Source organism: Muntiacus reevesi, chromosome 8 (genome assembly GCF_963930625.1).
Source record: "Muntiacus reevesi chromosome 8, mMunRee1.1, whole genome shotgun sequence".
Classification (NCBI taxonomy): Eukaryota; Metazoa; Chordata; class Mammalia; order Artiodactyla; family Cervidae; genus Muntiacus; species Muntiacus reevesi.
Genome location: NC_089256.1, coordinates 41569939 through 41595351, shown reverse-complemented (window position 1 = coordinate 41595351; position 25413 = coordinate 41569939).

Below are 25413 nucleotides of genomic sequence, written 5' to 3'. Positions count from 1 at the left end.
GCCACGGTAAATCATTTATTGGGACGAATGTTTTACAAAGCCTGGCAAGAGAGAACTCATGAAAAATAAATATGGTAAAATACACGATGCTGTCCTGCAGCAATCTTCAAGGCTTCATCACATTGAGAGTCTGCATGGCGTTGAAGCAGTTAGAACATTTCCCCTCGTTTGGTATCACTGTGGCCAGCTGAACTCAATTAATATGTGGTGCCATTGAAGCAAAAAGCCGGCAACTTATTTATGTATCATTCACTGTTTTATGGTCACAGATTTCTTGGTCTGATTTAGGGACAGAAAGCTGGTCATCACAATAGGGAGTGAGCCAGACAAGGTGGATAGATCCATTTTCACTCCTTTCTTCTGAAACTAAAACAAGCAAGAAAGGAAAGCAAGCGAAGAACCTTACTTTGGAGGTCATTAAGCATTACTTTTTAGAAGTATAGGTAGAATAAAATGCACATTATGCAAATTAAAATTTAAAGTTTCTCTAAAAGCCATTTATTTTTTTCCAGTGGGCAAAGTTACAAGAATAGTCTTTTCAATGAAACTTTTTTTGCAACTAAGTATTCCAACTTTTTCCCCTGTACTGATACTGTGGCAAATTAGCTATTACAAATAAAAACAAACAGAAAACAACAATAATAGGAACTGGGACAACTTTGATCCCCAATGGCAGAGAGTGAAAAGGAACTAAAAATCCTCTTGATGAAAGTGAAAGAGGAGAGTGAAAAAGCTGGCTTAAAGCTTAACATTCAGAAAACTAAGATCATGGCATCTGGTCCCATCACCTCATAAGAAATAGATGGGGAGACAGTGGAAAGAAACAATGTCAGACTTTATATTTTTGGGCTCCAAAATCACTGCAGATGGTGACTGCAGCCATGAAATTAAAAGACACTTACTCCTTGGAAGGAAAGTGACGACCAACCTAGAAAGCAGAGACATTACTTTGCCAACAAAGGTCTGTCTGGTCAAGGCTATGGTTTTTCCAGTGGTCATGTATCGATGTGAGAGTTGGACTATAAAGAAAGCTGAGCGCCAAAGAATGGATGCTTTTGAACTGTGGTGTTGGAGAAGACTCTTGAGAGTCCCTTGGACTGCAAGGAGATCCAACCAGTCCATCCTAAAGGAGATAAGTCCTGGGTGTTCATTGGAAGAACTGATGCTGAAGCTGAAACTCCAATATTTTGACCACCTCATGCGAAGAGTTGACCCATTGGAAAAGACCCTGATGCTGGGAGGAATTGGGGGCAGGAAGAGAAGGGGACGACAGAAGATGAGATGGCTGGATGGCATCACCGACTCGATGGACATAGGTTTGAGTAAACTCCGAGAGTTTGTGATGGACAGGGTTTGTGATGGCATGCTGCGATTCATGGGGTCGCAAAGAGTCAGACACGACAAGTGACTGAACTGACTGACTGACTACCTGTATTTTCTCTTGGCTTTGTTAGAAACTCTTTGTTAGATACATTCTGGTATCAGAAGGTGAAATGAAGGGTGAAGGAAATAATAATAATATATGCCTCTAGTATGTTTCAGATATATCCCATTACCTCATGTAGTTTAGTCTGTATAACCAGATGTCAGAATTGGTAACATTATTTCCATTTTATTTCTAAAGAAACTGAGACTAAATAATGTACTTGAGGTCTTTTAATTAGCAAAGAGTGAAACAAGTTTCAAATCACCTGTATTTGATTTCTGCAAACTAATTGAGATGAAATCTTAGAGGCATTCCAAGTCTTTGACAACTGAAAGTAAAAAAATGGAAATGTGTCTCAAGTAGAGAGAAGCAAGTTCATCAGGTTGGGAGACAAACAGGGGGATAGAAAAAATGGAAGTAAGATTCAGAATGGAGAAGTGCTCTGGTTCTCAGATATTACGCCCAAAGAAGCTAAATTAGAGGAAGAATGTAAATCTTTCTTACAGATGACACGCTTTCAACACCATCTTAATGTGCTTGATTAAATGTCTCCAGCGCTTTCCTTTGGGAATTTGTGCAGATTCTCAGATGATGCTTTGTGTCAAGAGGAGGAATTCAGAGTGTCTATGATTATCCTTTCATTTGCAAAAGCATTTAGTAGATTGAATTAATAACTCTTTTCTATACCTCTACTTGCCAAGAATGCTCAAACTACCACATGCTAGTGGGTTTGGGTGGACTCTGGTAGTTGGTGATGGAGAGGGAGACCTGGCATGCTCTTGTTCATGGGGTCAGAAAGAGTCAGACACGACTGAGCATCTGAACTGAACTGATACCTCTACTCCCTCACTCCATGTAGTCCATCTACTGCACTGCTGTATGTTAATCCAAGGGGAGCTTCATATCCAGTAAATTCAATTTGATCAAGATATTCGATTCAAGAATATCTATGATTCACCTGGATTTTCAAGGCTTTCTAAGATATATCCCATGCTTTAGCTCTCCAGTTTCAGTTCTAACTTCTCCCCAGCATGTATGTATACCCTTTGGCCCAGCCACATTCTCATCACTTACATCTTGCAGAACATCTGCTAAACATCTGTTGTTTTTAAATTTGTTTCCAACTTTGACTAAATATTTGAGTGAAGTTATTTAAAAATATATATTAATATTTAGAAAGCATAGGGAATTAGGAAGAATTGTTAATAATGATCCCCATTCAAAAAGATAACCATAAGCCTTTTTCTAAGCCTTTTTTTGTATTTTTATTAATTATGCACATATATTCTTAAAAATATGGGCCATATTATATAAAGTTATCATTTCATTGATGTGGCAGATGTTTTTCCATATCATTATTTTTTTAAAATTTTACTATTTGAACGGTATTGCATCAAATATAATTTATAAAAATATCAACTTGTTATTTGATACCTATGTTAACAATATAGTAATAAATATATTTTTGTATAAATATTACTCTATCTTTGATTATATTAAGACAAAATATTTGGATTGAAAATACTGTTTCTATTAATATGAACATTTTCAGGACAATTACTATAGTATTATTGACAACGTTCTTTCCAAAAATTTGATTTCAATTTATATTTACATCAATAACAATGTTACTGAAACTAATCCTAATACTAGATATCAGTTTTTGAATGCTTGTCAAATTGATAAACTTATCTCATTATTATTTTAAATTTCATTTATTTGATATTTAGTAGAGTTACACTTTAAAAGCATTTATCATTTATATTAGTTTCTTCACTGATTTAATTTTATGGCTCTGACTATTCTTTTTTTTTAAAAGAATATACATATTAATATATATTTTAAAATAGTAAAGAGAAAATAAAATTTACCAAATTTTTATTTTTCCAAAGTAGTCAAAATTCTTTTTTTAATTCAAAAAAGCTGTTAAACCTAATTAAAAACACAGTTTTAATCAGCCAGAATTCTGTTTTAAAGGGAGAAAGGAGAAGGTGCTTCTTCCTGTGCTATATGTAAGGAAATGCTTGCCTAGTTTTCTATTTGTCAAAGACCTTAGATCTCTAAGCCAGGAAGTAGGAAATAAAGGAGTAATGAAGTCATTTTTTCCCTCTTTTTTTCCTTTCCAGTGGGAAGATGGATTTGATTCAGAACATGGGTAGACTTCGGTCTCTTTGTCTTAATGTTATTCCAGATTCTGGGGGAAAAGGTTTTCTTCTAATTTTAGATGGTCCTAAGAATGTGACTCCTTTATTTTTCACTGGAAGTTAGTCAAGTACTAGTTTCTTATTTAAGTCATTCCTGACAGAAGAGAGATTGTCTGTTCTTCGTTTTAATATTCAGGTACACCCAACTCAACAATAGCTGTTTCTGTATGTGTTTAATTTGTCCCCCCACCACCACCACAAGTAATGAAATTATGAGTTCCCTCAGGGTTTATAGATTAAAAGACTCTTGGATGTTGGTAGGTGACATGTTTTTGTCTGAGGAAATACTGACTCAGCTAGTCCTTGGCTATTAGAATTAGAGAGGATTATGTTTCAACCTTTCAGAGGCTCTGTTTTCTCAAGTGTAATCCTTCATTATAGGATGACATCATGCTATTCAACTCCAAACTTTAGTTTCTTTCAAGTCAGTCTTTTGTGGGAAAGGCTGCTATTCTTGAATTCGCATGTCTCTCTCTTGTGTCCTGCAAAGTTTCTGCAGAAAAATCAGTTGATAACCTTGCGAGGATTCCCTTGTATATGATTCTTTGTTTCTCTCTAGCTGCCTTTAGAATTCTCTTTATTTTTTAGTTTTTCCATTTTAGTTATGATATATCTTGGTGTGGGTCTGTTTGAATTCATCTTGTTTGGAACCCTCTGTGCTTCCTGTACCTGGATATCTCTTTTCTTCTTCAGGATTGCTCAGTTTTCAGCTATAATTTCTTCAAATACATTTTCAACCCTCTTCTCTTTTTTTTTTTTTTCTGGGACCCCTATAATGAGAATATTGATATACTTCATGTTATTTCAGAGTTCTCTTAGATGGTTTTCATATTTTTAATTTACTTTTCTTTTTGCTGTTCTGTGTGATTGCCATTACTATTATTCTATCTTGCAGAGCATTTACATGTTTTTCTGTATCATTTAGTCTGCAATTCATTCCATTATGTATGTTTTTTTATCTCAGCTATTGAATTCTTCTTTTATGAGTGGGAATTTTTAATATTTTTAGTTCCTTATTAAAATCATCATTATGTAGTCTATTCTTTTCCCTAATTCAGTTAACATTTTTATAACCAATGTGTTGAATTCTTCATCTGGTAAATGGTTTATTTTTGTTTCATTAGTTTTTCAGGAGTTTTCTCTTGCTCTTTCAATTGGGAACAGTTCCTCTACCTTTTCATTTTGCTTAACTTTCTCTGCCTCTGTGAATTTAGGTCTGTTGTAGTCTGGCAGACTTGTTCTTATGTGGGAGTGTCCCTGTACAGTCTGTATGTGCCTGATATTTCTGGTGGGAGATCTGGGCTTGATATGGATGCAAGTCATGTCTTTCCTTGTTTCTCTGGGGTACACTGGTAGCTACCACCTGGTAGGTGGTGGGGCTAAAGATAGAGGGGATAGAGTTGCAGCTGGGTGTGAGGCTGGACTTTCCCTCTGCTCTAATGGGGGTGGAGTCTGGTAAAGCCCTGGTGGTCAGGATTGAGCTGGTTCTGTTCTATTTGTTTGCTCTCCACTCTTTCAGAACTGGGACTCCTGCCCCAGAAGGAGGGGTGCTGAAGAAAGTGGTGTTTGTGTGGGTTCTTGTCTCAGATCAGCTGAAGACAGAAGTTTGCGCTGTCTCTGATGTGCTGCCACCTGTGTAGGTGCTCAGAGTTGCTTCCTTCTCTCTATTCAGATGCAGTCTTGAGTGTGAGTCTCCTATGTCCCATGCACCCGGCCTCTGTTGTCCCTGCCCCATTGTGGAGCCATACCACAAGACTGGGGGGCCACATGGACTCACGGCATGTGTTGAGAACTGAACTATGATGGAGCAGCCCCCATTGGAGATCTGGGATGCTTTGGATGTGCTGCTTGATTAAGTGTCAACAATGGCTGCCTCTACCAACACAGGTTCCACACAGGGACTGGCTCATTTCTGTGTCCACAGTCAGGTCTTCTCTCTGGCTGTGGCCACCCCAGATTCAGTGCTTCACTCTGCTGTGAAGCGAGGAGGGGCAGAGCATTTAGGCTCAGGCTGGGGTCCACAGTGAGGTGGTTGTAGACACCTGGCAAGCCAACATGTACACTTTTCATGAGTAGAATCTAGCTTTCCCACTTCCTCTTGTTATTCCTACCAGCCCTCCAGCCAGCCCAGAGGGCTTCTCTCTTTTGCACAGGACCCCAGAACTGGAACACCCATTCTTTGACTCTCCCCACTCACTCCCTGGTGTTGGTCTCTATCTGTGAAATCTTCGTATTCCTCTGAGTCCCTTCCCAGTGGCCCAGGCCCCAGACTGATTGCTTTCTTCCCTTCCTACCTGATGAAGTGTCTATCTTTCTCACAGTCTTGGTTGTACTAGAGTTGTCCTGTCATTTTCCAGTTAGTTTTTGGTGAGAATTATTCCACATGTAGATGTATCTTTGATGTGTTCTTGGGGTTGAGCTCAGTTTCTTCCTATTCTGCCATTTTGATCTGTCTCCTATAATTTAATTTCTCTACAGTAACTGACATCGCTTGTGTGTGTGCAGCTAGGGCATATTGCTTATGTGAGATTTTTGCTCTACCCCTGAACTCTCATCTCGGTTGCTTTTAATCTTTGGAATCATTGCTTGGTGTACAGGTGTATAACTCTAGTAGGCCACTTAGTGATCATTCACACAATGAATTAGCTACTCTATACAATATTACCTTCATATGAAATATAAAGCTTACTCACTCCCAAAATGGTTTCTTATGTTGTGTCAATGTTTTCATAGCTTTATAATTAGAAATTCTGAAGAGATGGTATCTTTCCAGTCAATTACCATAGGATTTGCACAAAATTTTCTGATGCCCCTGGCACATTCTCAGAGTTGGTTTGTTCAAGTAAATTAATTTACAGCTGATACTTGTGAGGTTTCACAAACACTGAGTTCCTTTTACTTTGCTGTACTTAAAATACTGAAAGAGTGTTGAGAGCATTGACTGGGGTATAGAAGTTGAAAACTTGATTGATGATACCAACTAATTATCCTCACTTGCTCTATTCCTATTAATGAGATGTTTACAGCAAATTTCTAAGCGTTTGTCTCAGAAAGGAAAACAAAATCTATTAATGAGGGTTTTAATCAAATGTTTTCCTTATCAATTGTTAGTAAATCATAGCAACTAAAAGCACAGGCTTGCTCATCAGATTTTGAAATGTCAATATGCACAATGGTGCCTGAAGGACTCTGAGAATCACTTTTGGCCATAACTTCCAGTTAAACTAATTAGCTGCATTGTTTTACATGGTAGAATCATTAAAAAAAAAATCCTATATTTTGGCTTACATTTGTCACATTCTGTATGAACAATGTACCCTGATACATATTATCCCAAATAAGAGGTTCCTATAAATTATTCTGTGACTACTGAGTAGGCAATAGTGTTATTAACATTTAATAATGATGCCTTAGAAAAGCAAATATTCTTATATAAATATATTTCTTTCTCTACTGATGTTACCCCTAAGAATTTTATATATAGGTTAAAGAAAAAGTTAAAGTTTAGGACTGTTTTTTTTAATGAATTTATAGAAAACTTCATGATTGTATTAAAAATAATTTTCTATCAGATATATGAGAGGAATAGCTAAAATATTTAAATTATATATTAACTCTTAAAAAATTATTTTTTCTTCTCAGGATGCTTTTCAAACCTTAGTAATGATTAAAGTTAGATAGATGTTAGTATTGCCATTATAAGATGAGAAAACCAAGGCAAAGGTGGATTTATTTGCATAATAATAGTTCTTAACATTTTCTGGGTTATACTTTTTTTTAAGTTTTAATTTATATTGAAATATAGTTGATAAACAATGTTATGTTGATTTCAGATGTACAGCAAATTGGTTAAGTATTTAATTATAGCAATGGCACTCTCCTGCAGGAAATATATATAAGTATATATAAATTTTTTAGTATTTTTATAGAATTTCAGGTTATTAACCCATAAGCTAGATAGCGTTGGCTGTTAAAAGAGGCTGGACTAAAAACTAGTTAACCTGAATTTCAAATCCATATTCTTTTGTTGTTGGTCTATCAACTAGAGTAGAGATATGGCTTTCTTCTTTTCTCTTTTTCTTAATGCTATGTTAAGTATCTCCTGTCAGAAAAAAAAAAAGCTACTGCATATTTCCCTCTTATACAATATGCTGCTGAGCTATATAAAGCTTCTGTAAATTAATTCTGCTCATTTCCTCTTCTACACAATTTCTACTGAGGTTTCTTTCTTCGTGTTACTTTCCTAGTCCCCATGGGATGTGGAAACAGCATATGCTGATGTTATGGTTTCAGACTGTACAACTTGTGCCTCACACATCAAAGAACAGGAACTTAGAAAGCTGTGCCTTATTTTTCTGTTCTGCCACCAAAAAGCAATAAACTAATTAGGTTTCTAAATACTGTTCTTATAATACAGGCAATGTTAAGTTGTGGAATAGAGTATATATCAATTATTCGGGATTTCACCTTATGTTCCTCTTAGTTCTGAATTTTAGATTAAAGCGGTAGGGATAAAGTATATGTCGTACATAACACTTTATAAAACAAAAACCTTACACAAAAGCATCTGCCCTTTGTTATTTATATGTTTTCTTTCTTGTTTTTGTACATTAAAAAATTTTCTGTTTGCAGGTAGTAATCTCAGACATAGAATAGTGACTTTTACTATGGCTTTTTTTACTCTCACATAATACTTCTTTAAAAAATTAATTAAGGGTTTGTATTTTTTATAGGTTACTCTTTATCATTTTTATCGCTAGACTTAATTGAAGGAGATTCTATGAATTAGAAAAGAAGCAGGTCCTTTTATATTTAGAATATAAACAAAATCATTATAAATAATTTTAATACAGAGTTTGAGTTTTCCATCTTTCCTCTTAGCAGTGTTGAGAGATGCATAATATTGTAGATTTGAGTGTATTTTTACTTTATTGGATGGATAGTTTTCTGTTACGTCTTTCTTTTGAGGAAGGAAGGCTAAGGGATATAGAAGCTCTCTGTTCCTACAACCTGTACAGAAGACCCTGTTTCCTCACAGCTTAGGCCAGGCGAGCAGTTTTACATATTGCCCATCCAGTAGCCAGATTTGAAATGTGCTAAATCCTGTGGTCTTTGTATAACTGTCTCAGTTAGGAAGAAATGGCTTGCCTTTCTTTGATACAGTTAGCTTTTTTCTTGTCAAACTTACTGTATCATAGCTTCTTCCTGTTGCATCCTGAGGGATTATCAGTCAATAGAAGTAATTTGGAGTTATGCTTGAGTGTGGGGAGGAGGAAACTAGAAGGGAAGAGAGGAGTGACGGAACATGGTAGAAGCTGCCCATCAGAAATGGTAAGTGAGAAGGATTAGCCTAGTAATAGAGTCAAGGGCAATCACCTTAACTAGTCTTTTGTACAGTGCCTCCAGGTTGGAGTTTAACAATTCATTTTTAGAATCCTGCTTTTCATTTTTGTTTCTCATTTACTTTTCATTTTGTTTTCCTATCTGATTGTCTCTCTTTTGCTTAACCCACTTCCTGTTTGTCTTAGAATTTCTGTATTTTTCCCCTACTTCCTGTCCACTGATACTTACATTTAAATAGATCACCCATAATAAGTAATTTCATATAGTTTGTGGATCTTTTTTCTTATTAATAGTTCTTATTGCCTTCAAAAGAAGGCCCAGAAGAACATAGCAAATGGTGTTGTGTAGCAATGACTAGTTCAATCTGCAAGAATTAACTGTTTTAGTAAAAATGTTTTATTATCTGTTCAGTTCAGTTCAGCCTCTCAGTCATATCTGACTCTGCAACCCCATGAATTGCAGCATGTCAGGCCTCCCTGTCCATCACCAACTCCCAGAGTTTACTCAAACTCATGTCCTTAGAGTCGGTGATGCCATCCCACCATTTCATCCTCTGTCGTCTCCTTCTCCTTCTGCCCCCAATCCCTCCCAGCATCAGGGTCTTTTCCATGAGGTGGTCAAAGCATTGAAGTTTCAGCTTCAGCATCAGTCCTTCCAATGAACACCCAGGACTGATCAAAGGATGGACTGGTTGGATCTCCTTGCAGTTCAAGGGACTCTCAAGATCTGCTCAATAATGTCATAGTGAGTAAATATTTCTGCCATTCTTTTGAACTTCTCATAATGAGTATTGCCTCACAGTCCCAAGATGACTGCCTCAGCTCTAGGCATGATGTTCACATTCAAGATAGAAAGGAGTAGGGAAGGGCAGAAGGAATTATGTCACCCTTCTGCCCCTTTCATTAGGAAAGCCAAAAGCTTTTACATAAGCCTTCAGATGACTTCTGCTTATATCTCACTAGTCACGCCACTGGTCAGTTCTGTATCTCACGCATATCCTCCTGACTGCAGAAGATGGTAAAATATAACTGTTTTGCTCTCTCATTTTCCTAATATAGAGGTGACACAGGAGGGAGTTTGAGACCATGATTGAGTTAACTGATTAACAGTGTCTGCCACATTCCTTTACTGGAAAATAAAGATAAACATTTGAACATGAATATACCTACAGAGACAAGATAATGATATAAAATAAGCAAGTAGGTAACCCAGATGAGGAAATTATAGTGGTATCTTACTCATGCTCAGTATTGTGCTCTTGGTAACAATTGCCCTTTACATTATCTCTCTTCTAAAGTGTGCTTAGGAATCCTTTACATCCCAGCTTCTGACTTTGATGATAAGTAAAAGCTTAAAGGTAGAGAAGAGCTGATAATGTGAGATCAAGATTCCCAACCTAAACTACTGTAAATTATACTTGAAATCTTAACTCTTCTCTGATTTCCCTGGAAGTCTACTAAAGATCTCCTTAAAACAAGTCTTATTGTCTTGTTAGCTTTCTCTTTCTACCACTGAAGGCCACGTTCTGGTTTTCTTAAAAGTAGAGAGAGTACAGGATGGGTTCTTATCCATCTGCTGCCTTTCTGATTCTCCTAAGAGCTCATGTTATATTCTGACATACTCTAGAACTGTGGTGAGGCAGTGACTGATACAATTGGTATGAAAGACTCTCTCATGTGATACCTTTAACAGGAAATTTGGATAGGTGTGAGGCAATTCCTTGGACCTCTGATTCACTTACTAATATTGAGCTTGGGAAGACAGGGAATGGGTCTTGCTGAGAGTAACTGCTAGATGTTGGGGAAGCATCTAAGAGTTTACTGTGTCCTTATGCCCTCAATTGCTTTAGCTTGTGCCTTCCAGATTCTGTAAGGAACAAATTGATGAATTATAGGTCTGCAAAGAAGCATAATCATTTGTTAGCTTAAGTAAGGTGTCTTGCCTTGATTGCAATGTTCAGTATTGAATACATTCACTGCACCTCAGATTTAGTCGTTGAAATGTAAATTATGTGAAATGTTTGTGAATATATAAAAGTCAAGAGTACTATTGAAAGTCATGGATGGATTGGGAAGTGAAGGCAGTGGGTTTTAGCTTTAAGTGAATAATTTATTAGACTTGACAGTAGAAAAGTGAACAGAGCATTTTTGTATGCCTACTATGAGCCAAAGTGGCCAAACCTGATGCAAAGAACTGACTCCTTAAAAAAGACCTTGATGCTGGGAAAGATTGAAGACAGGAGGAGAAGGGGACAACAGAAGATGAGATGGTTGGATAGCATCACCGACTTCAATGGACTTGAGTTTGAGCAAGCTCTGGGAGCTGGTGATGAACAGGGAAGCCTGGCATGCTGCAGTCCATGGGATTGCAAAGAGTTGGACACAACCGAGGAACTGAATTGAACTATGAGCCAAGCAAAATAATCTTGTAGTTACTTTCCATTTTCCTTTTAAGAGAGGAGGCAACTAAAGTTCAGAAAGACCAAAAAATGATACAAATGAACTTACATACAAAATAGAAATAGACTTACAGACATAGGAAACAAATTTAAGGTTACCAAAGGGGAAGGGGTTAAAGAAAGGATACATTAAGGGTTTGGGACTAACAGATATACACTACCATATGTAAAATAGATAAACAACAAAGACCTACAGTATAGCACATGAAAACTGTAGTCAATATTTTGTAATAAGCTATAAGGGAAAAGACTCTGAAAAAAGATATATATGTATATATAACAGAATCACTTTCCTGTACACCTGAAATTAGTACAACATTGTAAATCAACCCTACTTTAAATTTTTAAAGTTCAGAGGGACCAAGTAAATTGCCTAAATTACTTTTCTATATCTCACAATTTAAATATATTTCAAATTGTTCTTTTAGCCATACCTAGATAATATAAATTTACAAAGGAAACATCATGGAAATTTTTTATGCCTATAGCAGAAGTCCCTAGATATACACCAGGGTAGTACTTTCTTTCCTTTAGGACCTGCTGAGATACTCATTTTTCCTCCTAGAACAATTGTATACCTAACAGTACTTCCCCTGAAGCCATCCCCCAGCCCGTGATGACACTTAAGTGAAAAGCTGTGCAAGATTCCCCTTGACTTCCTAACATGCAGTCTATAAACACACTTATCCTTCACTGATTATGATTTAACTGGTGCTGCAGCTTTGCTGTCACAGCTGATGAGAACCTAAAATTAGTGCTCCCAGGTGTGTTGTGGTAGGCACAGAAGGCGGGCACCTTCTGGGAGCCCTTTGCATTTCCTGGCTGCACCATCTTGAGATGAGAAAATCACTGCTAGTGGATGATGCCGGACGAGTCCCATGCAGGCTTGATAGACGATGGCCAGTCTGCAAGCTGTGCGCATGCTGTCCTTGGTTCAGACGATTCAGGTCTGGTGTTTCATCAAGCCAGACTTTCTGGGGATCCATTGTTCCCCATCTAGGGCCAGCATTAGACTCACTCTGGACGGTGTATTGATAGATTTCATGGGACCAACTGTGAGACCTTGAACGTGGAGGAAACACTCTCTGACCTGGAAGTTTCTCAAATGTGTGCAATACGAGATCCAATTTTACAGGGTACATCATCTTGATAAGCTGAGTGTAGGAGTCACCTGGTAACAAACTTTTCTTTATTCAGAGTTATCCACATGTCTCAGTGAAGTGAAAGCATTTGTCTTGTTCACCTCATTGGTCTCAGCCTTTACATAGTGGATTCAGTGGATTTCCCAAGATCTGAAAAACAAGCAGAAGGAAATACTATTTTAAAAGAGATCAGATATGGTGCTTGTCTTTACTGACAGTGATATTCTTGCTTTGTTGGAGGAATAGGATTATTCTGGAATGTCTTTGTGTCTATTTTTCTGTTCCTTGAAATGCCCAAGAAGACAAGTAAATATGTATTTACTCAAATTATATAAATTGCTATTATTTCATCAACAGTTTTTCCTCTTGACATTTGCAGAGTGGCTGTTAGTAGTTTTTATTAGATGCAATGCTTGTGAGTCCCTAGTAAATAAGAGGAGAATTGTATACCCTCTTCACAGGTAAGATCTTTGAAGTACAGGGTGATTAAATATGCATAGGTAGAATAATGAGACACCTGGCTAATATTATCCATGTGAAGCAATTTAAAAGATTGAATTATTCTTTCCTTGAACATACATTTATTAAGTGTCCAAGATATGCCAGATAGTGTTCGAGTGTGCTGGATAAAAAGATAAATAAGATAATAAGATACCCTGCTCTCATGGACCTCAAAGATTAATAGCAAGAATTGTGTAAACAATTAACATTAAAATGATCCAAGTATTTTAACAAATGACTTATCTGGGTGATGACTCACTGTCATGAATGTGCTTAGGAGTTAAGCTGTGAACTCCTTTCTATGCAAAACTTTGTAAGTGCATGTGTGTGAGTGTGTACACACTTTTTTCCTTGTTAAAAAAAAAGTCCAATTTAATTTAAATTATATTTTTAAAAAATATGACACACATCAAGTTAAGAACCATTGTTAAGGATTGTGGTGATGTAAGAAGAGGTCTTCCCCTGGGGGCTCAGATGGTAAGGAATTTGCCTGTAATGCAGGAGACCCAGGTTTGATCCCTGGGTTGAGAAGATCCCTTGGAGAAGGAAATAGCTACCCAATCCAGTATTCTTACCTGGAGAATTCCATGGATAGAGGAACTATAGTCCATGGGGTCACAAAGAGTCAGACACAACTGAATGACTAACACTTTTACTTTCAAGAAGATCTTATGGATAAAGGTTCAGAAATTCATAAATGCTTCCTTGTTCTAGTTGCTTCTCTTGCTTGAAGTTGCCAAGAGAGCTGTACGTGAAAAGGACAAAAGTAAATTGTAGGCCCTAATGTCTTATGCAAATCTTTCTATTAAAGCTGCCCAGACACTTGACTTAGAACCAGATTCAAGCCAGGGTCTTTCCTCCATGAGGCCCAGCCTTATCAGCAGCCATCCGATGAGTAAATTTGACCAAACAATGAGCTGTTTGTGTTGTTTTTTTTAAATCCAAGGAGGCACTCCTAGTCCCTTTTTGCTGGAGACATTTACTGGGGCGGTAGTGAGGGGTAGCAGCCAGCCCCTTTAATTTTGGTGATAGAATGTAGGTAAGAGGTGGTGCTCAGGAAACTTGAACAAGCTAAGATTTAAACCATAAATTAATTTTCACTGAAGAAACAGTGGCAAAGGATGGTTTTGGGAAAAGGCTGGTGGTAAAAGTTTTTCTGCCTCAAAAGTAACTCTGATTCAAGTAGTGTCTAAAAATGTACCTCTATTTACCTTGGCATATAGAATGCAGTTTTAATGCCAGAACATGATGAGATTGATATATGGCTTCTTTTTCAGACTGTTGGTTCTTTATTTTGAATCTGGTCATTATGTTAGGAAGCCAATCATGAAACTGGTTTCTGATGTAACATGATGTAGAAAAGATAGATTTAGGTGTGGGGAGGGGACCAGCATCAGTAATAGTGAGTCAGTCAGTGAATGACACTGAAGAATGGTTTGGAGGTCATGGATGAGTCAGTCAGTGCTTTAAGTGCAAATAAAAGAAAACTCTGGCTAATTTAAGCAGAATTAGGAGACAACCAACCCAGCTAGGAATGAAGGGAGAGTGTGCAGCAGAGGGCCCAATTGTCAGGTCACAAGTCTGCCTAGAATGCTCCCTGTAACACCTCATCACTGAAAAGGCATCACTGAAATGTACATCCATCTACCCCTTTCCTATGCTGTGTCCACCACCAGCACTATGAATTCTCGCTTTTTGAGAATCCCATGTCCTTGTGTCCCGATGTTCAGATTCAGAGGCCTGGGCAGGGACCACAAGTTGGTAGACTAAGTTGGATGCTGGAGGAAAAGAGGAGGGGATATTTGAACCTTTATAGCTTTTGTAGCATGAAGAAGAGTCCTGTCCTGACCAAAATGTGTGCATTCTAGGCACATCCTTGAGAAAGAGAATTCAGGTACTGGTGAGTCAGAAAAATCATCGTAGATATCTAGTACTGTTGGGAAGCTTTTGGTTCTTCTGAAGTCTCAGCTGTGTTCCTCTCTTGCATGTTGAACAAACTCAGGAACAGCAGAGGAATCTTTTCAACAGAGCCATGGATCTTGAGGAATCTTTAACAGGCTTGAAATATGGGAACAAGTGCTATTGATAGCAAGGGACACTTTGATTTGATTAGAATGAGTAGCCAAGTCTGCCCCTGATGGTGCCATGACCTCAGAAAATTTGCTTCATTTAAACTGGCCTCAGCATCTTCATCAATAAAATGAAATGGGGGATTTTTTAACTGCCTTTTAGATATCCTTGTGTAAGGATTAATTTGTTAAGTATTTATGATGTACCTTTTTTTTTTTGATAAACCTTCTTCATGGTAGTTAATATTCTAGTCTTTAGGTAACAGTAATAAAGAAGGTTTTAGGACTCTGCTTTCCTAGAGCTTGCATTGGACTAGATAGAGAGAGTGAGTATCAATAATTTGATTTTGGATATACTGAATTTGAGATGATTATTAAGCAGTCACATAGAAATGCTTGGATTTCAGAAGGAACGAAAGAACCAAAATACAATTTGGGACTTTATAATCATGTAGTGGGTATTCGAAAGTCATAAAATAGAATGATGTTTTGCAGGTTGAAAGAATGAATTGAGAAGGGAAGAGAACTGAGGACTTAATCCCTATTGGCAGAAAGTGAAGAGTAATTAAAGAGTCTCTTGATGAAGATGAAAGATGAGAGTTTTTTAAGCCAGAAAAAGCTGGCTTAAAACTCAGCATTCAGAAAACTAAGGTCATGGCATCTGGTCTCATCACTTCATGACAAATAGATAGGGAAATAATTGATACAGTAACAGACTGTATTTTCATGGACTCCAAAATCACTGTGGACAGTGACTGCAGCCATGAAATTTAAAGACACTGGTTCCTTGGAAGAAAAGCTATGACAAACGTGTGCTATGCTGTAATTAGTGGCTCAGTCATGTCTGACTCTTTGCGACCCTGTGAACTTTAGCCCACCAGGCTCCTTTGACCATGGGGATTCTTCAGGCAAGAATATTGAAGTAGGTTGCTATGCCATCCTCCATGGGATCTTCCCAACCCAGGGACTGAACACAGATCTCCCAAATTGCAGGCGGATTCTTTACTGTTTGAGCCACCAGGGAAGCCCATGACAAACCTAGGCAGTGTATTGAGAAGCAGAGACATCACTTTGCCAGCAAAGGTTCATATAGTCAAAGCTATGATTTTTCTAGTAGTCAGGCACGGATGTGAGAGTTGGACCAGAATGAAGGCTGGGTACTGAAAAATTGATGCTTTCAATTTGTGGTGTTCGAGAAGATTCTTAAGAGTTCCTTGGACAATAAGGAGATCAAACAAGTCAATCCTAAGTGAAATCAACCCTGAATATTCATTGAAAGGGCTGATGCTGAAACTGAATCTCTAGTACTTTGTCTACCTGTTGCAAAGAGCAAACTCATTAGAAAAGACCCTGATGCTGGGAAAGACTGAAGGCAGGAGAAGAAGGGGACGAGAGAGGATGAGATAGTTGGATGGCATCTCTGACTCAATGGACTGAGTTTGAGCAAACTTCCAGAGATGGTGAAGGACCAGGAATCCTGGTATGCTGTAGATCATAGGGTCACAACGAGTGGGACATGACTGAGCGACTGAGCAACAACAAGTACTCTAAGACAGCTCTCGTAAGAGAAACCATTGAAATAAGCAAAGCATGAGACTTCAGTGGTATAGGAAGAAATCCGGGAATTTATGAAGAAGGTGATTCATGAATTAAGGAGCAGTCAACCTTGGCAAATCTGGCTGATCTATCAAGTAAACCATTGTCTTCAGCAAGATGTGAGCCACTGGGGATTCAATAAGTGCTCTTGCAGTCAAGCGATAATGATGAGAACGCAGTTGAAGAGGATTGAGAAGAAAATGGGAGCTGAAAATGTGGAGACACAAAATACACACAACTCTTCCAGGAAATATTGCTAAAACACTGACGCTAGATGATGTTGCCATTGTCTCAGATCTCATCATTATCTTTGAATTACACAACCCAGATTTAAAGTAGTGAGAGAGAACATGTTAGTTGAACCTAAGTTCCATGTGTTTGTGCTGAAGTAGGCACAGAAAGGATGAAGTTCTAAAGTGGGAGATGAAGTCCTAGTTCCAACAATACTCAAACAGTGGGGGATTCTTCACATTAGAAGAGGTTATTCAGATGTGAATTGCAAAAAGCTAACAGATGTCCTCTGTCCTTTATGCCCATTCTTCACACAAGCAACTTAAGAATGTTATGTTTTTTCATGGGTGAGCTGGGTCTGGTTATTTCCTAGTGAACTAAGAGGTACTATAAGGGTCAGACAGAGGAGGGGCAGGGTTCCCTGATGCAGGCCATTATGTATGCTGTAATAACAAAAGTAACATAAAACAAGGATTAAAGTCACAGAAGCAGATCCAATATGGAGTCAAAATCAACCCTTCCCAGTTACATTTGTTAGTTTAATTTTTATCTACAACTCTGATCAGATCACCACCTTCTGGAAAAAATTCACTTTCTCTTCCTTGTCTATAGAATAAAATCCAAACTCTATAGTCTAGAATCTAAGGATCTTAGTTGAAGATTATGTCACAACCATTTCTTTCTAATCTTTTCTGATATCTTTTTAAGGATTGCTTGATCCAACAATTACTGTTTAATGTGCATTTTGGATTTGCATACTGCTCTTCATTGTCCTTCTTGAGATGGTCTCCATATCACTACATTCTACTTAGCCCTCTAGAGTTCTACTCCAGGTGAAAATAATCCATTATTTTTCATAATATATTTAGAATATTATCTAGCAATTTGTTATAGTATACATGTGTGTGGTATGGAAGAGGCATTGCTTTCTAAGTTGTATTTCAGTTTTTGTATTGCACAATTAAATGACATATTGTGTACATTAGTAAGGAATTAAATAAGGTCCTTTGGCTTGAACTTTCCGTGTCTAAAAGTTTTCTGTAGAAAACTAAAACCCTTCTCAAACTCCCTACAATTTCTGTGAATATCCAGGGATCTTATGCTTCTTAGTCATTTCTGCGCCTGGACTACTGAAAACTGTCTTTTCTGAACAACATTTAGTCAAATATGAAACTTAGACCTTTCTTATTTCCCATAAGATCAGTCATTTAATTCCTTAAACATTCAAAGTAAAAGTGAACTAAACAAAACAAACCACCTACCACACATGCATGTGAAAAGTCAAAAGGGGACTTCTGATTTGCCCAGCACACAGACTCTGTTTAAGTTTTTATATTAGACTTTTCTATCCTTAAATATTCTTTTAGCTGTCCTACAGCTAAAGATTCTCAACCCATTGCACCCCCTACTTAGCAACTACCTTTCTACTGTCTTCTGAATGAGCTCCTTTCTTTCATTATTTCACTTTTTGAAGGCATTTTACCTATATACTCAGTTACCAAGTATTTTAAAGCAGTTATGATTTGGGGCTCATCCTCTATAATAAGTGGCTTATCCACACACATTTTTAAAAATAATTCTTTTCCCAAAAGTATCTATTAAGTGTTAGCTGTTAAGATTTTTCTTTTTCACCTTGTTATGTTTTTATAACACCCTTGTCCCTTTCACTAGGTAGCAAATTCTTAAGCACATAGAGACAGAATCTTATTTATGTGTTCCCTAGGGTCAAGCACAGTGCCTGACAGAGCAGGCATTGAATATGTGTTGAGTGAGCAAATGGTTGATATGGAGTATTTCTTCCACATCTAAAATTCTATTTCCTGTTTCTCCAAGTAGTTTATTCTAAACTCATAAAAATACTTATGACTATGCCTATTAGTTATTAATAATTACTGACATAGAAAAACTGGTTGGATAAATATTCATTAAAAGGAATGAATAAAGCCACCAGGTCCTAGTGGATAGAACATCAGATTTTGTTGAAGTCAGAGTTGGGGACCTTGATGTTTGGCACCAGTATGGTGATTGATCTTTGCATTAATTTATATTTGCCTTTACTATTGCATGTAAGTGAAAGACCATCATAAATCTTCAGGCTTTAGAATAAATAGGTTTATAGGCCATTGATACCCTATAGCACTTATGCAGAAGCTGCTTTGACCATCTCTCTTTCCCCAGGGCACAGCAAGTCTCCCCCATAGAAAAATATTACCTCCTTTGGGCAGGCACTGTCCTTTGTTCCATATATAGCTCCACAGCACTTAGATGTTCAATAGATTCTTATTAAAGTGAATTGATTAGGATTGGGAAGCTTCTCTGAACCTCTTGGTATTGACTTTTATCTTTATTCCATTCTAGAATTGGGTAAATCTTTTATGTTCCCCAGAGACCAAAGCATATACCCAGTGTTTCAAAACAAAGACTTGTTTCTCTACCTTCAACACTGAAAAAAATAGAAACAAAAATAAATGAAAATGAACCAAATCTATAAAGATAAAATAGTGAAATATCCCTTTTTAGATGAATCAACAAAAACAGTACTCTAAAGACCAAGACATTTAATCAAATAAATAAATCAAACACTAAGTTAAATTGAAAGCCATCAAAGGGAAGCAGTTTTTCAGATCTTTGACAAGAATGAAAAATTGAACCTTGTGTCAAAAATAAGAATGTCTTAGCTTTGTATAACATAGCAGTGTTTCACAAAATGTGATCTGCACAAGGAAGAGTCCAGGAAAGGAGAACTATTAGGCACAAAACAAAGGAGCTGTTTAGGCAGAGCAGTGCCTATGATGGAGAGGCAGATACTCAAAACTGAATACAAATGCATTTTTGTATTTTAGCATGTTTTGAAACATACTAAATAAGATCCATGAAAATAGAAAACTAGGAGACTTCTAAAATAGATTTTACTTTGGTTACTCTAAAAGTAACAGAGATGTTTTGGAAATGTTTTAATTGCCCAAAGAAATAAATGTGCTTAGTACCGTTATGTTGCCTGGAATGTAGAAAAAAGTTCATGGAATTTGTTGTCAGTCATGTGTATTTGAATCTGGATTTACTGCTTACTCTGGAGTAGGAAATGGCAATAGACTCCAGTATTCTTGCCTGGAGAATCCCACAGACAGAGGAGCTTGGTGGGCTACAGTCCATAGGGTTGCAAGGAGCCGGACATGACTGAAGAGACTTAGCATGCATGCATACATTATTGCTTACTACCTGAGTGGTGGTCTTCCCTGGTAGCTCAGCTGAAAACAATTTGCATGCAATGTAGGAGACCATGGTTTGATCCCTGAGTTGGGAAGATCCCCTGGAGAAGGAAATAACTATCTACTCCAGTATTCTTGCCTAGAGAATTCCATGGGCAGAGGGGCCTAGCAGGCTACAGTCCATGGGGTGGCAAAGAGTCAGACACGACCTGAGTAACACAGGGCAAATGGCTCCTGCTAGCTTGAAATTTAACTTCCTAATTTATGAAATAAGGAGAACTGTACATTCTTCATAGATTTGTTTTAGGTATTATATGCCATAACATGAAGATGATCTAGGACAAGAGTCAGTGAACTTTTTCTCTAAAGGGCCAGGTAGTAAATATTTTAGCCTTTGTTACTAGATAGTCTCTTTTGCAGTTGCTCAACTTTGCCTTTGCAGTGTAAAAGCAGTCATGCTTGCAATGCATGCTAAGTCACTCCAGTTCTATCTGACTCTGTGTGACACTATTGACTGTAGCCTGACAGTCTACAGTCTGTAGTAGACTCTTCTGCCCATGGGATTCTCCAAGCAAGAATGCTTGAGTGGGTTACCATGCCCTCCTCCAGGGGATCTTCCTGACCCAGGAATTGAACCTGTGTCTCTTATGACTCCTGCATTGCCAGTTGATTGTTTTACAACTCAGCCACCAGGGAAGGCCTGCAAAAGCAGCAGTACGTAAACAAATCCTGTGGATATGTTTCAGTAAAGCTTTATTTGTAAAAACAGGCAATGGCCCAGGTTGGCCTTGTAGATCACACTTAGTCAGTCATGACATCAGATGATGATGGCTGGTATAGTGGCAATCCTCATAAATAATCTAAATATAAAAAGTGACCCAGCACAGTTGCTGCCACATATCAATAGAATATGTTGAATAAATCTACTGAGTCAATCAATGAAGAAATCGGAATGAATATGGCCTAGTGAGTGTAATTACCATCCCCAACCTCACCACTTAATATTTTATTACTTCACAAATTGTTATTTTTTGTTTTTATGAGATCATTTGATGGCTTCTACTAGTGTCCCAGATATAAAAAGGCAACAGTCCTTTAGTTAGAAATTTTCTTAAAATGATTTTTCTAAACATTCTTAAAATAATTGGCTTAAGATAGAGTGTTTCAAAAGCTCAATGCTTAAAATAGGAGGAAATCTCATACAGCATTTTTTTCCTAAAACAGTGTTCCCAGGATGACTATGTAGTTGGAGAAATTAATAGCATTCTATAGTGAAATATTTTTGAGAAATACCATGTTAAACAAAATTAAACAGATTTATTTATTACAGAAATTCTCATAGGCTTTGATATTAAAGGGGATGGAGAAATACATTCTGCACACCTTTCCAGATATTATTTAACTCGAAAACTTTTTGCACATACCTATTACCATCTTTCAGAATACAGTCTTCAGAGAGTAGTATTTGGGAAGCACTGCTTTACAACATAAATTATATCTTAGTACATTTGAAATAAATTATATGAATAGATGCCTGAGACAAGAAACTTACCAAACCAAAGGGGAAAATATCCTAACAGTAAACATAAAATTTCTTCATTTTTTAATTCCATCATTTTTTTTAGTAATCATTTAGTGTTTATTCAGTTTAATATAGAACTTTTTTCTTATTCCTATTCAAAAGTTAGGGGTAGCTTTATGAATAGAAAAGTTTAAATATTCTGAAATAAATGGCTGAAATCTCAAACTCTTTGTTTCACATCTATAAAATCTTTCTGAGTTTCATGGGAAGATAAACTTTTATTTCCAAAAGGAACTTCAAAGTTATATGAAGATAAAAGAAGAGCTCCAGTGTGTGAACTGGAGTAATATTTGGTAATAACTTGCAGGAGAGCTCATCTGAGTTAGAAAGAACTGTGGTAATAGATCTCTCATGGTTTAGATCCATAGAGGCTTGAAATAAGGTTGAAGCAGCCTAGTTGAAACTAATACTCTTGCATTAGAATCATTTACAAAAATTGATAATGAATTTTATTTAAAAAATGAAGAAAATGATCATTTCAGGCAACTCTTTGTATCTAAGGACACTATGGTTGTATTTTTTTTTTTTGACTGGTCTCAGAAATACTAGAAAACACAAATGTATTCCAACTAAACAGCCGCTATAAATTCAGCATCACTAATCACCAGTAACTCTATCATAGGGTTTTCCTGTGATTTCAGTAGCACAAAAGAACACAAATTGTTGTATAGGTTGTATAGGTATTATGAGGCAGAAAATAACAACATTCTACTTCCTTCTCCCCCCCAAAACACACACACAGTTAAGGTCTCAGGATTTTCTCCACAACATATTTATTTCTTCTTATGTAAGATAATCCTGCAACAGTATTTTCTATAGAGCAGTGGGATAAGAATTTGGATCTGTAAAATCTTCTGGTAAATCATATATATTTAGTGATTATGTTAAATGATTACATATAGTGTGTTTTTAGTAATCTTTACTTCTAAAGGACTTGGTCCTAACTGTATTCAAGGCATTCAATTAATATCTACTTTTTGTATAAACAGTTATTGACTAAGATGACTCAATCCAAACTTAACAGTGTTGAACCATTCTTTGAAAATGTGAATTATAGAAAAGCAATATGTAATAAAATGTACCTGCTCCAAAATACTTATGGGTGGTTTGAGTTAATTAGATGGTTATAAGCCAGGCATGGTTAATATATATAATTGCCTAATGTTGCCTAACGTAATTTCCAGAGACTTGGGGGAAATATATTGACCTCTCTTAATTTCAAATCTTAGATAAAAAATCTCAAAATCTTTCTAGGAATATAATTGAACAAGGCTGGGTGGAGAGTGAGAGTTGACATCCACTTTTAGATCTGTGACCTGGCCTTTGTTGGGTATGGAAAGGACCTTCCTATCCAACTTAGTGGGTATCACAAAGTGATTTAAATGTAGGCAAGAGAAGGATTATGTCAGAGAATAACTGGCCTAATATATATCGGGGCTACTTTTGCTCTTTGTGAATTTGGTAAATAATTAGTGCCATTCTAGAATTTATCATTATCAATATTAGATATTAAATGCAAATGGTCCAAGTCAGATCTCACATTTCTCATTATTTTTTCAGTCCATAACCCTTGAAAACTAGATAGCTGTTTTGGTCACATGCTTTCTTTATGAGGTATGGAGAAAAGGAGAGGGCAAAACATTGAGAAAGATCTATGAAAGAACCGAAATGAATTGATGGAATTAATGACAGAAACATGAAATGAATAGTGAAAAAGAACAGTAACTTAATTTTAAAATACCCAGCAGAGCCAGAAGAATTAAATAGCAACTATGGTATCATTTAATTATTTTTCCAAACAGCACCATCATTATATATGACCAAGACATCGTTTTTCTGTATTTATTTGGCAAAGTGGCAAAAAATGAATTGAAACTTACATTATCAATTGCAAAAATGGCATTACATTGGATTGGAAGTAATTTGAAATTGCACCTAATAGAACAAAACACACTCCAAATTAATGTATAGTGCTACTAAGAAATAAATGAATTCTTTACTGTTAAGTCTTTTGTTTTCAAGAGAACCTTTAGCAATGAAAGCCGCATAATTGTCCTTAAGACCATGAAATGAATCAAAGCAGCCATAAATGGCATTTGTGATTACAAGAAAAAGATTTTCTTCTGAGTCTCTCTCCTTTTATGCAGTGCAGGCAGAGTCCAATTGTATGACATAGAGCCTCTTAGGTGGTTTTCTTGCCATAACTTTGACATAACTATTCTCCTTTGTCTGGTTTCATCTTTCACACTACACTCCTTCCTCTTTACACCCACCTCTTAAGGCTGCTCCTTGCATGGCTGCTTCCCACTGTTCATAAGTGTGTGTAGGCTTTGAGTTATAAACAAGGAACTGCTATTAAGCCAATTCATTAATTAGGGTTCTGTCTGGAGTTCTCCTGTGAAGGATAATAATTTGTTAGCTTAACTAAGATCTTCTTCCTTCCTGAGAAATGTCATTCTGAGAAAATATTGATTGAGAGTGGACCCCTGCTAGGTAATGTATATACAATTTATACATACTTGAGGATATTCAAATGCATTATCTCTTCTTTGATAGCTAGCAATGATTTTAATAAACTAAACCCACCTCATTTTAAACAGACATATGTTTTCAGCTGACAGTGGAGGCATAATTCACAAATATGCTAATAATTATTTCTGACTTAGGAGATTTTAATCCCAACTGAAATGGGAACCTACATATTTACTTTATATTCTGTTTTATTTAACTGGTCCAAAGCAAGTGCCTTTGTTCATGCAGTTTCCTTGGTATGAAATGCTATCCTCTCTGCTTCTTCAAATTGAAATAATAATTCAAAACAATCATAAGTTCTGTCCTCTCATGTCCTCTCTAAAAAGTTCTAATAGCTATGTATCTTGACCACCTTTAGTTGTGAATTAGTAAGTAGAAAACCTGTCATATTATCGCTGCCATGTTTGATTTTGCCATTGCTTTTCTTTTTTTTTAATATATAATTTTGCTTATTTATTTTTGACTGTGTTGGCTCTTCATTGCTGTGCAAGATTTTCTCTAGTTTCGGTAAGTAGGGGATACTCTGTTGTTGTGTGTCGGCTTCTCAGTATGGTGTCTTCTCTTGTTGCAGAGCACAGGCTCTAGGGTGCTCTGTTTCAGTAGCTGCAGCATATGGACTCAGTAGTTGCGGCTCCTGGGTTCTAGAGCACTGGGCTTAGTTTCTCCGAGGCATGTGGTATCTTCCTGAATCAGGGATTAGACCTGTGTCTGCTGCATTGACAAATGGATTCTTTACCACTTGAGCAACTAAGGAAGCCTCACCGTTACTTTATAATGGATGGCCGAACATGGCTTAGTGTTTGGAACCTTAAAGTAGGACTGTTAAACGATCTTCCAGGCTGCCTCAAACCTTCAACCTTGAGTGGGTATTATACTATTTTTAAAAATTTATTTATTTTAATTGGAGGCTAATTACTGTACAATATTGTAGTGGTTTTTGCCATACATTGACATGAATCAGCCATGGGTATACATGTGTTCCCCATCCTGAAACTGTCTCCTACCTCCCTCCCCATCCCATCCCTCAGGGTCATCCCAGGGCACCAGCCCTGAGCATTCTGTCTCATGCATTGAACCTGGACTGGCAATCTGTTTCACATATGGTAATGTACATGTTTCA